At 40.3% G+C, this 15,598-nt stretch overlaps 1 long non-coding RNA gene across 3 annotated transcripts in view; it reads left to right on the top strand.

The window, feature by feature from the left end:
- The first annotated feature begins 1,736 nt into the window (after positions 1 to 1,736).
- Positions 1,737 to 15,598, top strand: part of LOC127492781 (uncharacterized) — a 73,845-nt gene continuing 59,983 nt past the window's right edge. The window contains exons 1-3 of one of the 3 annotated variants that reach the window (XR_011381943.1): positions 1,737 to 2,338; positions 3,634 to 3,753; positions 4,103 to 12,920. This is a non-coding gene — a long non-coding RNA (uncharacterized lncRNA). Of the gene's footprint in view, positions 2,339 to 3,633; positions 12,921 to 15,598 lie in introns of all 3 variants that reach the window. The other 2 variants (XR_011381944.1, XR_007922539.2) reach the window with 2 other exon arrangements.

Below are 15,598 nucleotides of genomic sequence, written 5' to 3'. Positions count from 1 at the left end.
CATTGTAACTTTCTATACTTTTATTAAGTATAAGCCTTCAATTTAATATTCGCTATTTTACTTATTGCAACAATGTCATTATCTAGCCCCAAACTTCCTTTACCACTCAACTCTCCAAGCTTGGAAAAATGTACCCAATTGCTGTCATTCAGCTTGGACCCTAAATGTTGGAGCCAGAGGTAAATTTTTGTCTTTTTTTTTTTTTTTGACAGGCAGAATTAGATAGTGAGAGAGTGGGACAGAGAGAAAGGTCTTCCTTCCATTGGTTCACCCCTCAAATGGTAGCTACAGCTGGTGCGCTGTGCCGATCCGAAGCCAGGAGCCAGGTGCTTCCTCCTGGTCTCCCATGCAGGTGCAGAGCCCAAGCACTTGGGCCATCCTCCACTGCCTTCCAGGGCCACAGCAGAGAGCTGGACTGGAAGAGGAGCAGCCGGGACAGAATCTGGCACCCCAACCGGGACTAGAACCTGGAGTACCAGCGCCGCAGGTGGAGGATTAGCCTAGTGAGCCGCGGCACTGGCCAAATTTTTGTCTTTTCTACAGTGTTTTCTAGGGCTGCTTTTCACACTGATATTTGCCAACCACTTTGAACTCTTACAGTTTATACATTGGTTTTTTATCAGAACAATGGTATTGAGTTGCACCATGAATGAATGAGTGCATATCTGCAGATAGTTTCTCCAGTGATGAATAGTAGGGAGATTTACAGGTGCGGCGTTGGTTGCCTTTACAAAACTAAATCAATCTTCATGGATGGGAATCCTGGCAGTCAACTAGATCTTTAAGTAATATCGGGAAATCTAACCAAGTAGGCAAAACACAGTATCCATGAAATTCGGCATTGGGCAAGAGGTGAGTGACTGGGTAAAAAGGTGATAAAAGAAATAACAAGGTTTGCTTGCATCATGAGAATCCTTGCTACTGATACATCCCCTTGATACTCATTTGGTGAACTGTTCCACCCTTGCTCCCAGCCATGGATTTGTAGGGGGCCAACCTTACTCCTGGCTTCAAGAGTGGACCTGCAGCTCAAGTTGGTTGGTATAGAAATACAGTGCATTTCTAGGGATATTGATTGTTTTAGAGTCTGAACTATGACATATTGACTCTAGACAGGTCAATGAGAGTACTCCAAATCTTGGTACAGAATGTTTTTGGCTTGGTTTTAAGTTGCTGGATCATAAACCTTTGGTGGTTTGTGAAGGAAACCCTGACAACACTGAAGAACCACAGCCAAAAGCAAAATAGGAATTAAGGAAGGAGGGAAGGAAGGAAGGAGGGAGGAAGGAAGGAAAGGTATAAGGGAAGGGAAGGGAAGGGAAGGCAAGGGAAGGGAAGGCAAGGGAAGGGAAGGCAAGGGAAGGGAAGGCAAGGGAGGAAAGGAAAGGAAGATGGGAGGGAGGGAAAGAGGAAGGACAATAAAATCCTTTAAATATTTGACACTTGCTAGTCAAAAATAAAATTCATGACTTCAATTTAGCCAAGTTTTCTTTCTTTTTTTGGTAAATACTTTCCTTTTTTCAACTTATATTTAATGAATATAAATTTCCAAAGTACAACTTTTGAATTACAGCAGCTTTTTCCCCCATAACCTCCCTCCCACTCACAGCCATCTCATCTCCCACTCCCTCTCCCATCCCATTCTTCATCAAAATTCATTTCCAATTAGCTTTATATACAGAAGATCAACTTAATATATACTAAGTAAAGATTTCAACAGACTGCACCCACACAGACACACAAAGTATAGAGTACCGTTTGAGTAGTAGTTTTACAGTTAATTCACATAGTACAACACATTAAGGACAGAGGTCCTACATGGGGAGCAGGTGCACAGTGACTCCCATTGTTGATTTAACAATTGACACTCTTATTTATGATGTCAGTAATCACCCGAGGCTCTTGTCATGAGCTGCCAAGGCTATGGAAGCCTCTTGAGTTCACCAACTCCGATCTTATTTAGACAAGGCCATAGTTGAAGTGGAAGTTCTCTTCTCCTTTCAGAGAAAGGTATCTCCTTCTTTAATGGCCCGTTCTTTCCGCTGGATCTCACTCACCAAGTTTTCTTTTTAATTTCAGGCACATGCAACTAAGAATTGTGTCTCATTTACCAGTTTCTCAAATAAGTGCATGGCAGACAAATCTGGAGTCAGCCATGGTTGAGACCTGGTCAGGCAGAAGTGGAAACAATGGCTATGAATAGCAGAGGTCATTGACTCATGAGCAGGAAGGTTCAGTTTTAATACAGAGTGAGTGTGAAAAGCAGAGCCAGTTTCAATCTGGAAAGCTTGGGGATGTGTTCCTTTGCAATAGAGAAGCATCCTGTCATCATAACAAGGTAAGTAACTGAGAAAAATAGCATTAGTTTTTCTGAGGAATAAAAGATACTCTGCCTTCCAGAAATAAGGCTGGCATTGAAGTGAAAAGAACACCTGACTACTGAGCTAGTGTTCCTTTTAGACAGGATTGAATTGTTCCCAGATCATAGCCCAAAACCAAGGAGGCAGTTAGGGGAAACTGCCTCCTGCTATGGAAAAACAAAACAAAACAGAAATTTGACATCAGAAAACACACAAGCATAAGAACTGATAACAGAGGGAGGAAGACATTGGAAAGTAGACGGGTCAGGAGCCAAATATGTTTACTGCATAGTGCCTTGAGTCTGGACAAACTTATCCATTAGACACAGAAGGTTTATAACTAACAATAATTTTAGGGCCCCATAAAAATTTAATTTATTTGAAAATCAAGAAAAAAAGTAAGTTTTTCGGTTGACAGTATCTTTTAATATACAAGTATTTGTCTTTCTAATTTTGTCACCATAAAAATTATTCTATATTTTTGCTTGTTTTCCTCTTATAGAGGAAGAGACCCACAAGGTAAAAGCACCAGAGCCCACAGAAGCACTAATGTTGCCAACCATGGTGCTGTGACAAACTGTGGTTGTTGGGGCTGGCATTGAAGTGCAGTGGGTTAAGCTGACACCTGTGATGCCAGCATCCCATATGAGCACTTCTTCGAGTCCTGGTTACTCCATTTCCATTCCAGCTCTCTGCTAATGCACCTGGGAGAGCAGTAGAGGGTGAGTCAAGTGTTTGGGCACCTGCCACCCATGTGGGAGACCTGGATGGAATTCCTGGCTCCTGGCTTCAGCTTGGCCCAGCCCTGGCTGCCATGACTATTTGGGAAGTGAACCAGTGGGTGGAAGATCTCCCCCTCTCTGTTTCTGTGTAACTCTGACTTTCAAATAAATAAATACATCTTAAAAAAAACCCTCTGTGGTTGTTAGCATCAAAGTCACTTAGAACAACTTCTTATTTCATCTACTGGAACATCTGGAAAGCTACAAGTCCCAGCTTTCCACTTTCTCCTGCAGTTTGATGTGGTTTTGATGTGGCATATGTGCAGTTCCAGCCAATGTCATAGAAAAAAAAGACTCACTAAGTATCATACCTGGAAAAGAATTTGGGGAAAGAAATCTTGCTATGGCTTAGAAAAATATCTGACCCATAGTTAAAACTAGATAAATGATAACTAATAATATTTTGTTATTGAAAAAATCACTTAATAGATAGAACAAAGTGATAACTGCTAATACCAATATTAATTTCCCATTTACCACTTATTTTTTAGAAACCCACGCTATTGACTGGCATGGAAAATACAAGGGCAGATGAACATTCCTAAGAACAGCATGCCCTAGAAACCAGCAGTAGATGCCAATCACATTGTAAGCCCCAAGTACCTCTCAGGGTAGGTATTTCATGGTAGGAGCTAAAGCCCATAACTTATGAAATTTTTGGATAATAGTAAAACCATGAGGACTGGTTTATGAGGCACTCTATGGAATTTGAAAACTGCTATTGTTCACAATTTGTGTGGGTGTTTGTGATACACACTTTCCCATCTTTCTCAACTTTGTATAGCAAGAGATCTTGGTTAGTGTTGTGAGAAGAGTGAGTTGGTAGTGGAAGACATCATTTATCTTTATCCACAAAATCAAACCATCCTGAAAATGTTCTTGGATGGCTATGCCATGGCTGTATTTTTCCATCACTTTCTAACTTACTCTTCCTTTTTTCCAATCCTCTTTCTCCCCTAGCTGTACCAGACATGTTTCATGTTACTTTAGTGCTCACAAGCATTTGTGGTTCCCATTATCTACGTAGAGAAGTTCACTCTCTCCCCCCACACACATCCTCTTTGAAAAATGTAAGCCATTCAGAAAGTAAGTCTTAATCTTAATCTCCTCTTGCACTTTGCCTCTGTATGTGTTTTCCTCTCCTACCACTTGGTTCTCTTGGAAGGACCCTGAATACACTACACCATAGCATGCTGTTTGAAGCCGCTTCCCAGTATTTAATCCCCGTTTATGGTTGACAGACTGTTCATGGCCCAATTAAAGTTCCTTCTCCGTTCTTAAAGTCTTTTCAGTCTACAGTGATATTTTCCCCTAGGAACTATTATGACTTCTCCCCCTAATTTGATGGCCTACAGTCTCATGTAGGGAGATAACATGTATAATTTCTTAGCATTCTACAGGAAAGGAAAGAATAAAAATAACTACCTTATACTGTTATTTAATTTTGAGTATGTGTATGTTTCATTTCCTTAGTAAGGTTATAAATGTTTTGAACTTTTGTCTATCTTATTTTATTTGCAAACTCCACAGTGCAGTGTACAGCCATGTAAATACTTGCTAAATAGCAAATTCATTCTCAACGACAGTGATTTTCTTTTTGGGAACCCTAGAGATGCCCCCACATACTTTCAGGGGATCTGAAATTTTCATGATAATACTAAGATATTATTTTCCCTTTTCACATTTATCACATGTCCTATAGAGCTTTCCAGAGGCTATATAAGTAGTAACATTGTAGCAGACTACCTGTGTAAGCAGATGTGAGAAACCAGTTATCTTTTCCTATGAAACATTTAACAGATTGGTAAAAATGCAAAGTAACACTTTTCTCACTGAATTTTTGAGTTTGAAAATATAGTAATTTTTCATAAATATGTCATTCACAGTGACAGTGACATGTAATGGATTTATCATGGTTATTTTAATTTGAATAAATAAGTAATGAGTAAATATATACTTTATAAATTCTCAATTGGAATTTAGATTTTATTAAATATAGATAAATATAAACCACACCAAAAAAAAAAAAACCTATGGATTCAGTGGCAAATTCTTTTATAAGCAGCTAACTTTTTTTTTTAATTTTGTTTACTTATTTTCATCTACTTGAAAGGCAGAACAACAGAGAGAGAGAAAAATCTTCTATCTACCGGTTCACTCCCTAAATGGCCACAACAGACAGGGCTGGGCCAGGCCAAAGGCAGGAGACAAAAATTCCACTCAGTTCTCCCATGTGAATGGCAGGGATCCAAGTACTTGGGCCATCATCCTCTGCCTCCCAGGCTCGTTAGGAGGAACTTAGATCAGAAGTGGTGGAGCTGATACTGCTATGTGGGATGAGGATGTCCCAAGAGGCAACTGAACCCACTGCAGCTCAGTTCCCACCACCAGTAATTCCTAAGAGTGCAGAAGGTCCTGAATCTACAGTGTGAAGACTTGCTGCTCAAGCAGAGTTCGTGTTTCTCTGTGAAAGTTCAAGTCAGGGAGTGGATAAGATGAGCCCTGGCAAAGTGAAAGGGCTGAGGGAGACATCACCACGCCTGGGACTAGAGACTGGAGATGCCCAGGACAGAAACCGCAGCGTGTTTCCTGTGATGGACGTGACTTGGCGGTTGAAATGTCTTATCTTCAGGGAAGTTGGTTCAGGTATTTCTTCAACAATAACATGCCCTCACCTTGTTCAACTCCATGGTATGTATTTTAGCTCTTCCCATGAATTAGAAATCGACATAAACGATTGTCTAAAGTCAGAAGTTCCTTATTCTCATCTTACTCTTACTCTTACCGATAGTAGGCACGTTTCATGTTCTTTCATTTACCTGCATCTTACGCCATTTTGCAATTTCAGAAGGTGAAGTACAGCACTATGGATTTCAAAGTACTGACACTAAAATACAAGAGCCTAATGCCTGCGTAGTGAAGAATATGAGTGTAGCACTCTTCCATATTCCCTGCATGTATGAACTCTCTTAATTCACTAGAAACTTTATGGCATAAATAGTCCTATTACTCCTGCTTCACACATAAGGCAACTAAAGAATGTGGAGATTCAATAGCTAACTGAAGTTACTCTCCTAATAAAGAATGCAGCCACAATTCATACAGGCAATCTGCCTCTGGGGCACCTAGCATAGAATAGTACCTTGTCCATTTTTTAAAAAAATTATTGTTCATTGGAGAGACAGAGAGAAAGGGAGGGGGGAGAAGTCTCTTTTGCAACTTGTTCACTCCCCATTTGCACACAACAACCAGGGCTGGGCTAGGCCTAAGTCAGGGCTGGAACTCAATCTAGGTCTGCCATGTGAGTGACAAGGACTCCAGTATTTGAAGCATTACCTGCTGCCTGTCATGGTATGCATTAGCAGGAAGCTGGAATAAGAAGAGGATCCCGGATGGAAGCCGGGAACTCTGATATGGGATGCAAGAATCCCAAGTCCCTTCTTCAGGCTGCAGCAAACACTCTGCTCTGTGAACTTTGTGAACACCTGGAGCCCCATTTAGAGCTGCAGTTATTTCTGATGCTCTAAATTGTATGTGAGGCTATGAAATGTGAGACATTATGATTCAATACTCGCAAGACATTGTTGTAATTGGTAAGCAAAGTTGATGTGGAGGGAAGTGACAAGGATGAAAAGTGCTGAGCTCAGAGATGATTGCATCATGTTCTGGCTGTGGAACTAAGGGTCCAGAAAGATTAACATGGATATCTATTCTTTGACAGCTGCTGTAACGTCAAATCTAGGTTCTATCCCTGCCAGGACTTTGTTCTGGCACAGACTTTTCATCCTCCTGGGAACAGATGATGGGTGGAATCATTTAGCATATAGGGTGTGACTTGCTTTTCTCACCAAATGTTTATTTGTGTAATCAGCCCCACTCATGCAATTAATTATTTTGAAACAGTGTACCTAAAAATCCTCATCCATCTAGCCTGTTCCTCTTGCACAAAGTTTACTCAATGAAGAAACTGCTTTGAGTTTGTTGTATTTTGGGCCTCAGAAATCTAATTGAGTAATGCCAGGAGGTAACCAGATGTGCAGGAACAGCGTTAGCAGTGTCCATCCTGGTGGCCTTCCCCTGTGAAGGTCTAAGGCCTAAGACACTTGAGCATGCACAGTCTGTTGGTTCAAGGAACATGAGGGGATCCCTGTCTAGGACAGTGAGAAGGGCTCACAGCTCTGGGTGGGGAGAGACACGCACTTTGTAACTTGTTCACTTCCTCCTTGTTTTCCATGTTCAGATTTTTATGGATAAACTCAGAGCTCCTAATGAGTTGTCAAGCATTGCATATTTCTACTTTCCAGCCAAGCTTTTGAGATTTGTAATGGGTGGTATGTGTGATTGAGGGGAAAAAACGAACAAACAGAAGAAAACCAGAAAAGAAAGCAGTTCAATATGGCAACAGAGCTCAGATGGTAACATGCAGAGGTAAGGGTGACCTCCAGTGCAATTCAGGGTGAGTCCCAACACTGGGGATGGTGAAGAAGTTTCTCAGTTTCAAGACAGGGGTTCTATTCTTAAGATCTAGGCTTCCAGGATAAGAAGTGTAGGAGGAAACAGCCAGTAGATACATTTATGTGCTTGTAGGAGATGCTTACCAAGACTGGCATGCCTAGAAAACTTTATTTAAAAATTTTTTTTTATTCTGAAAGGCAGAGCTATACAGAGAGAGGGGGAGTCAGAGAGAGAGAGAGAGAGAGAGAGAGAGAGAGAGAGAGGAAAAGACAATCTTCCATCCTCTTATTCATTTCCCAAATGGCTGCAACAGTCAGGTCTGGGTAAAGCTGAAGTCAAGAGCCAAGACCTCCATTCACATTTCCCACATGTTGGGTAGCAGGAGTTGAGCCATCCTCCACTACCTTCCCAGGCACATTAGCAGGAAGCTGGATTCAGAAGCAGAGCCACCAGGACTTGGATTGGCACTCTGACATGGGATGCAGGCATTGAAAGTGGGGCTTAACACAACGCACCACAATGACAGCCCCCAGAACATTTTCTGATTATAGCTTTCACAAAAATATTATCTCTCTGCTTTACTAATCAATGCTATGCCTGTACCATTAAATGGGTTTTATGATCTTTATTAGATAGGATATCTTTATTAGATAGGTTATCTTATTTGAGGCCTGCATTGTGGCACCGTTGGAACACTGGCTCGAGTCTTGGCTTCATCCATATAGCAATATTTCTAATTCAGCTTCCTGATAATGTGCCTGGGAAAGTAGTGGAAGACAATCTACATGCTTTAGTCCTTGCTACTTAAATGAGAGACCCAAATGGAGCTCTTGGTCCTGATGGGCCTGGCTCAGCTCTGGGTCGCGTTGTGAGCCAAAGGATGAGAGATCCTTTTCTCTCTCTATCGGTCACTCTGTGCTCCAAATTATAAATGAATAAATCTTTTAAAAAAGAATATCTTCATTTGGGAAAGATCTATTCTTAGTTCAATTTTATAGGAAAGGAATCTTTGAAGAATGGAAATTTCTCTGTAAGATAAACATGGATACCATGGCAGATACTTCATAAATCATCTCTCTCTAATTTTGAAGATTTAGTAATTATAGTCAATCTAGTTTTCTTTTGGAAACAAAGTTAATACTTGCAGATAACCGGAAAAAGCTTATTAGTCAATAACCTCCCTATGGTTTTACTCTGTTGTGACATCATCATGGTTCAGGTCTGAGAGAATAGTACAATTAATACTCATAAACATGAAATGCAAACATTTATGCATTTATATTGAGACATGTCATTCCTAATTAAAAATATACAGCCTTATTGATATTATCATTACCAGAATATTCAAGTAATCTGTCAGTATAGTTCAAGGGGTGAGATTCACTTTTATTTCTAGAATAAATTTATAAGCACCCTTTAATTAGTTACTTTCCTAATTGCAAATTCTATCTTCTATATATTTGAAATATTCCATGATGTTTTCAAAAACAACTACTAGTTGGAAAAATACCACACTGTGTCTAGTTGGTATTTAAAGCTTTTGTTATTCTCTATTCTCTCATGAACTCAGCAACCCCAGTTGCTTAGCTACCCATTCTACATTTTTCTCTTGTTAACTTACCAAGTTGAAATTCTCTTTTGTGACATTCAACATTTTTCTTATGACTTTCATATTCTAGCTGAAAGTGATTATATCTGCATCTACTTAAAATTGAGTCCTTAGATTACTGTGCTTTTAAATATTTAACTAAGTTATAAGCACATAGCATTCAGAAGGACCTTCTTTGAAGGAATGAAAACTAACCTTTGGAAAAATAAATGTGAATTTCTTTCTCAAAAAATTTTGCTATTTTAATCATTGCTCATTCTTAGTACAATGATGCTTTTCCTCTGTACATTGGTGATGGTAAGCTGTTCCCAAGGTGTTTCCAACATCTGGCTGAAATTGTATGTAGCACCTGAGAGGGTCTGGCTGGGGTCTTGGGCAGAGCTCTGAGCCTGAGCACAGAGTTTAGAAACTTCTCTGGAAGTGAGCTGAGGCCTACAGGTGCTTTTCTGTGAGGAAACAAAGCTTGGCTGAAGATGTAGTGGAGGCAGAAACTTTGACATAGGAACAGGCAGAGTAGCAGGCTGGCATTTAAAAGCAGGCTGAGATAGTCTGACAACATAAATGAGGGTCCTGTGCATGAGATGGGCCCAGACTAACTTAAAAGGAACTCCATACAAGACAGCAGGACCTGTGAGTGGGACAAGCTGTATGAAGCTTTCTGTGTGGCTGCCAGAAATTGTGGTGTTACGTAGCACGGGTGACTGCACAGGGTGACCCTGCTGTGTCATGCACTGTACCACTATCACTGTCACTCCTCACGCTGTCCCAGAAGGACTTTTCCTTGTCCTACTGTAAGTTTATTTTTGGAATATTCTTATTCTTGGAATATACTTATTCTTGGCATATACTTATTCTTGGAAAATATAAAGCAATATTTAATAGATATAAATATATAAATATATACACATATATAAAGAATTTGTGGATAATTTTTCATAATATGCATTTCTATGAAATTTTTGAGGAGAAATGAGTAAACTGAATAGGGATAGTATACAACCATTGCAACCCATTGACTTTCAGAAATGACAAAGGAGTTGACAGTGAATGGACATTTCTCCCCTTAGAAACTCAGGAAGTAAGGTCATGTAGCTGACATGTCACAAAACCCAGGACAGAGTCTCTTTGGACTGGAATGAAAAAAGACTAGGAGGAAGAGATAAAAGATCCTTGAGCCAAGGAAGTGCCTGGAGCTGGTGCCCATCAGGCCTGGAGTAAGGTCTGAGCATCAGCATCCACTGAGGAAGGAAGCAGATGATACCGGGGACCATCATGCCTTGTTTTCACTCACATGGAATCAAGGTTTCAATGCTATTTAAATTTAAAAGATTGTTGTAGTGGGCACTGTACTTATTGCTTATTTAGTTTCTGAAAGTTTTTTTTTTTTTTTTTTGCCTTTGCAACTTTAAGACACATCGTCAAGGTAAAGAGGAAGAGTGGTTTGTTTAAAATAAACAAGGTCAGGGAAGAGATTGGGAAACAATAAAGACTCTTCATCAGGGCTGTGACTAAGGCAGTCACCCACGGAAGGTGAGAGGTGTTGGGAAGACGCCGCCGCCACGTTGGCAGACTCTGCATGAGCTCAGAAAGGTGATAGGGACCTGGCAATGCGTGGGGAGGGAACGCCCTCCACCCAACCCTGAGATACAAATTTGTAAGGGATCTATTACCCAAATAAATTGTTGATCCTTAAAGATAATCCCAGCTGATTAAACGCTGGCTAAGAAAGATAAGTGGCAAAAAGAATGCTCTGTGAAGCCACACCTTTGACATTGGATTGTGTGTTTGATATATTTTCACTCATTCTAAGTTTGTGTCACTTGAAATTTGGTGTTGAGATAATAAGAAACAATTTCCTGATAGCTATATTAAACTCAGTAATCTTCTTCACCTTGCCTAAGTGATTTATTTCCAACTCATTTGATAGCTTTAGAGTCTTGTCTTCAATGGCACAGTTTTAGAGTTTGTGGAGGAAAAGTTTTTTCTCCACACAATTGTGGGGCTTTTTTTTTTTTTTTTTAAAAATTATATAATGAACCTTCTTTTCAAATCCATGCACAGCAGCCTCTTATCTCAAATAATTCTCAGTTGGTCATCACCTCCCATAGATTTTTTGTCTCAGAAGTCTTCCATACATTTGCTGATTAACAGCCAAGTAGTTTCTGCCCACGCTCTGGCTCCCTAGCTAGCCTCTCATTATCTCCTTTTCTGGAAGATTTGGAGGTTGTAATTATGACACTGCTACTACTCAATTCTGCCATTTTCTTGCCTTTTCTAATCGCAATGTCTGCTCATTTGCTCACCAATTATTTTCCACCTCCATCGTCCTTGGGAAGGCCAGGATCAGGTATGAAATATTATATAATCACCCCCGCCCCATGCTCAGATTCTGCCTCTCTGGATTCAAGCAACATAAGACACAGGAGGGTATGCCATTACTGGTGTATACTATGTAATTAGGCCTTGTCACCATTCTTTAAACAACACATTGTACAACCATTTACATACCATTCACGTTGTATTAAGTATTGTACATATACTCGAGATGACTTAAAGTATATGGGTAGATGCATTCTACGCAAAAACTACGTCATTTTATACAGAGGATTTAAGCATCTTCAGGTTTTGGTAACCCATGTAAGTCCTGGAACCAATCTCTGTGGATACTGAAGAAAGACTGCATAGGCTACCTGCACTTCCTGTGACTTGAGGAAGAGTGAGTCCCTAGGACGCTGAAGCCACACTGAAACAACAGGTGTGCCATAAGCAGATGATCCCACTGAGCCTATGACTCACAGAGATTCAGGATATCTGTGGAATTGTAGTACCATCTTTTAGACTCGATATTTAGAGCCAACCCATACCATCTTCTGGAGTCATTAATAATAGTTGTTCTCTGTGATATGAAGGTAATTCTCTCCGTCATGACACACCAAGACTATAACCACTTCAGAAATCTCAGACCAAATGTGTATATTTTTGCGCAGTTTCTGAATACTGGACTTTATAGACCATTTTTTTAAAGGAACAAATTTCCTTGCTTGATTATGTGAACCACTTCCACATAGGAAAAACTGATATTTCCAGAAAATCAGAATGCACAGTACCAAACCAGTCTTTAGGAGGATTCACAGCAGAAGGAAATGACTACAGGTGGGATTTTCAAGACTTTAAAATATTGGCCAGAGTGGCTCCACTTCATTACTGGCTGTTATGCTATAATGGATGGTAAAGAAGCAGGAACATGGAGGAGAAACACAGACAAGAAATTTTCTTAATTTTTATGAATAATCTAAGTGGCATTAGATTAACATATCATCACACTTGAGCATTATTTCAGCAATAACACATTTTGAGAAAATCTTTTTATTGCTCACTATATATAATTTGTTCATATAAAAGCATTATCTTAGAATGTTTGAGCTACAAGGAAATCAATAACCATGTTTTTAAGATTTACAAGAAAGTGGGCAGGAGCTGGCTTTGTGGCACGGGGGTTAAGTCACCACTTACAACATAAGCATCCCATATCGGATTGCCAGTTTGAGACCTGGATACTCTGCTTCCTACCCAGCTTCCTGATAGTGTGCCTGGGAAGTCAGTGGAAGATGACCCAAGTGCTTGGGATCCTGCAGTCCACATGGGAGACCCGAATAGAGATCCAGGCTGCTGGTTTCCGCCTGGCCCAGATTGGGCTGCTGCAGTCATTTGGAGGTGAGCCAGCAGATGGACTATCTCATCCGTTCTCTCCTCTCTCTCTTCTCTCTCTCTCTCTCTATCTCTCTCTTGGTCTCTAGCTCTCCTCTCTCTCCATCTCTCTGTAGTTCTGCCTCAAGTTCCTTAACAAGCGTAGAAAGACTGAGATCCTGAAAACGAACCTTTGCAACACCAACCTCAGTGTTCTGTCGGATTTACATTAACCTATTTTCCAGCTATTCTCCTAGTGGAAGGAAGACAGTTTACTCTGCAAAGCACTCCTGGCTTGTCACCCTGTGCTCTGTCCCACATCTGTCATGTAAAGTGTGGGATAGATGAGGGAGTGTGGAAGTGCTATGAGCCTTACATAAGGAAGCAATGCCATAAATGAGAGGAGCAGATAGGAAGTCCCTCTGGTGCTTGGGATAGGAATATATACTGTTAGGAAGAATTCTCCATGTTCAGTACTACAAGTTCATCTAATACTTTCTCATTGGTCACAGGCATTACCTGAGGTAGCTGCCCAAGTGCGAGAGAATGTTTATGGCTCATGGTCACTTCTCCCAGTAAGATGAAATTTAATGCATAAGGCTATTTGTGCAGTCCTTACATACCTAATTACATGATAGGTCCTACTAAACCATCATCCACGTCTGGACTTTGTTGTATTAAAAGTGAAAAATCAGGGGCCGGAGCTGTGGCGCAGTAAGTTAATCCTCCACCTGTCATGCCGGCATCTCATATGGGTGCCAGTTCTAGTCCCGGCTGCTCCTCTTCAGATCCAGCTCTCTGCTGTGGCCTGGGAAAGCAGTAGAAGATGGCCCAAGTCCTTGGGCCCTGCATCCATGTGGGAGACCTGAAAGAAGTTCCTGGCTACTTGCTTTGGATTGGTGCAGTTTCAGCCATTGCAACCATTTGGGGAGTGAACCAATGGAAGGAAGACCTTTCTCTCTGTCTCTCCCTCTCACTGTCTGTGGCTCTACCTCTCAAATAAATAAATAAAAATCTTTTTTTAAAAAAGTGAAAAATCAGACAACTGAGTACTAGCATAATCTGTATCATTCTGTGCTTCTAAATTGATTTTGTCCAAAGATATTTCCCCCCAGCCAATAGATAATACATTTTTCTCTGTCTCATTCAAAGTTTCCAGCAGAACATGACTGATCTTTTCAAATTCTTAGTCAGACGCAGTACAGTATTCATGAGAAACTGATAGCCCAAAATGATTGGTTTGTTCCCATCCAATGCCCTAGATGTCTTCTGTATTTTAGGAGGAAAAAGATATGTGACATAAACTAATCTTGAGGTTAGAAATTGCTTTCTAAAAGAGATAAATCCTTTTGTATCCTGAATTGACAGCTTGCACGAAATTTCATTTGTTAAAAATATAGTCCAAGACTGGTGCTAAATAAGGGAAACAATGCAACTAACATGGCAATAGAAAAAAAAGACTTTGTTCTGGATGTTATCTCATACAATTTTAGATGTATTAGATGAATTTTCAGAAATTTTTTTTGTATAATGGCAGTCATCAGGATCACTAAATATGGAAAAACAAAATGGTTGAGTTTATTCAGTTTAAATTCCTAAATTAGTTAAGTGACTTAATGGAAGAAATTATGAAGACACATGAAATGAAACTGTGAATTTCAATGGTAACTTTTTTTAAGGCACTTCAGCATCTATGGATATAGGTCTTCAAGGTGGTAATGATACAATGCCCCACAGATACTGAGAATGAATGTACTATTACATACCCACTAGAATGGCCAATATGAAAAATATTAATATTAACAAGTATTGGTGACAATCTGGACGAATTTGAACTCTCCTACATTGCTGATGGGAATACAAACAGCCATAACAGTAACTTAACCTGTCCACTTGACCTGTTCATTTTTTTGGTGTGTGCTTTAAATCTCAATAAGATACAAGTACATGATCATATTCACACATAGAAGTGTAATATATTTAGAGTCAGTCATGAGAACACTTGAAGATGAGAAAGAGGTCCTCTCAGAACTGAAAGACTAGTTACAATCTGGGATGCTCCTCCAACTTTCTCAACAGTAGACATGAAACACCCCAAGTGTTCCAAAGCTAATGTCATTGGACCTCTGGAAAATGTCCTTACATTTATGAACGAAGTCTGGGCCTTTAGGAAAATTGAAGAAACCAAGCAATTTGTTCCCATTTTAGTTCTCAGTTTTCTTTGGGATGTAGGTTAATGATTGTATAGCTCAATGGTATGGCACAAAGTGATATTTGTTGTGTTTTCAGAATGACTTCAGTAGGAGACCCGGGAAAACATCCCATCCCTATTCCCCATTTCAAGTCTTACTGCTTTTCCTATTGAAATATCTATAGACATACGACATACTCTTTTGTTTCTACCTATGTTAGAATAATGCCTCACTTTTTTTTTTTTTTTTTTTTTTTTTTTTTGGACAGGCAGAGTGAGCAGAGTGGACAGTGAGAGAGAGAGAGACAGAGAGAAAGGTCTTCCTTTTGCCATTGATTCACCCTCCAACGGCCGCCACGGCTGGTGCGCTGTGGCTGGCGCACCGCGCTGATCCGATGGCAGGAGCCAGGTACTTATCCTGGTCTCCGATGGGGTGCAGGGACCAAGCACTTGGACCATCCTCCACTGCCTTCCCGGGCCACACCAGAGAGCTGGCCTGGAAGAGGGGCAACTG

The sequence above is a fragment of the Oryctolagus cuniculus genome, chromosome 14 (assembly GCF_964237555.1).
Source record: "Oryctolagus cuniculus chromosome 14, mOryCun1.1, whole genome shotgun sequence".
NCBI lineage: Eukaryota > Metazoa > Chordata > Mammalia > Lagomorpha > Leporidae > Oryctolagus > Oryctolagus cuniculus.
The sequence above is the reverse complement of the archived record's forward strand: the minus strand, read 5'-3'. Positions and strand labels throughout refer to the sequence as shown.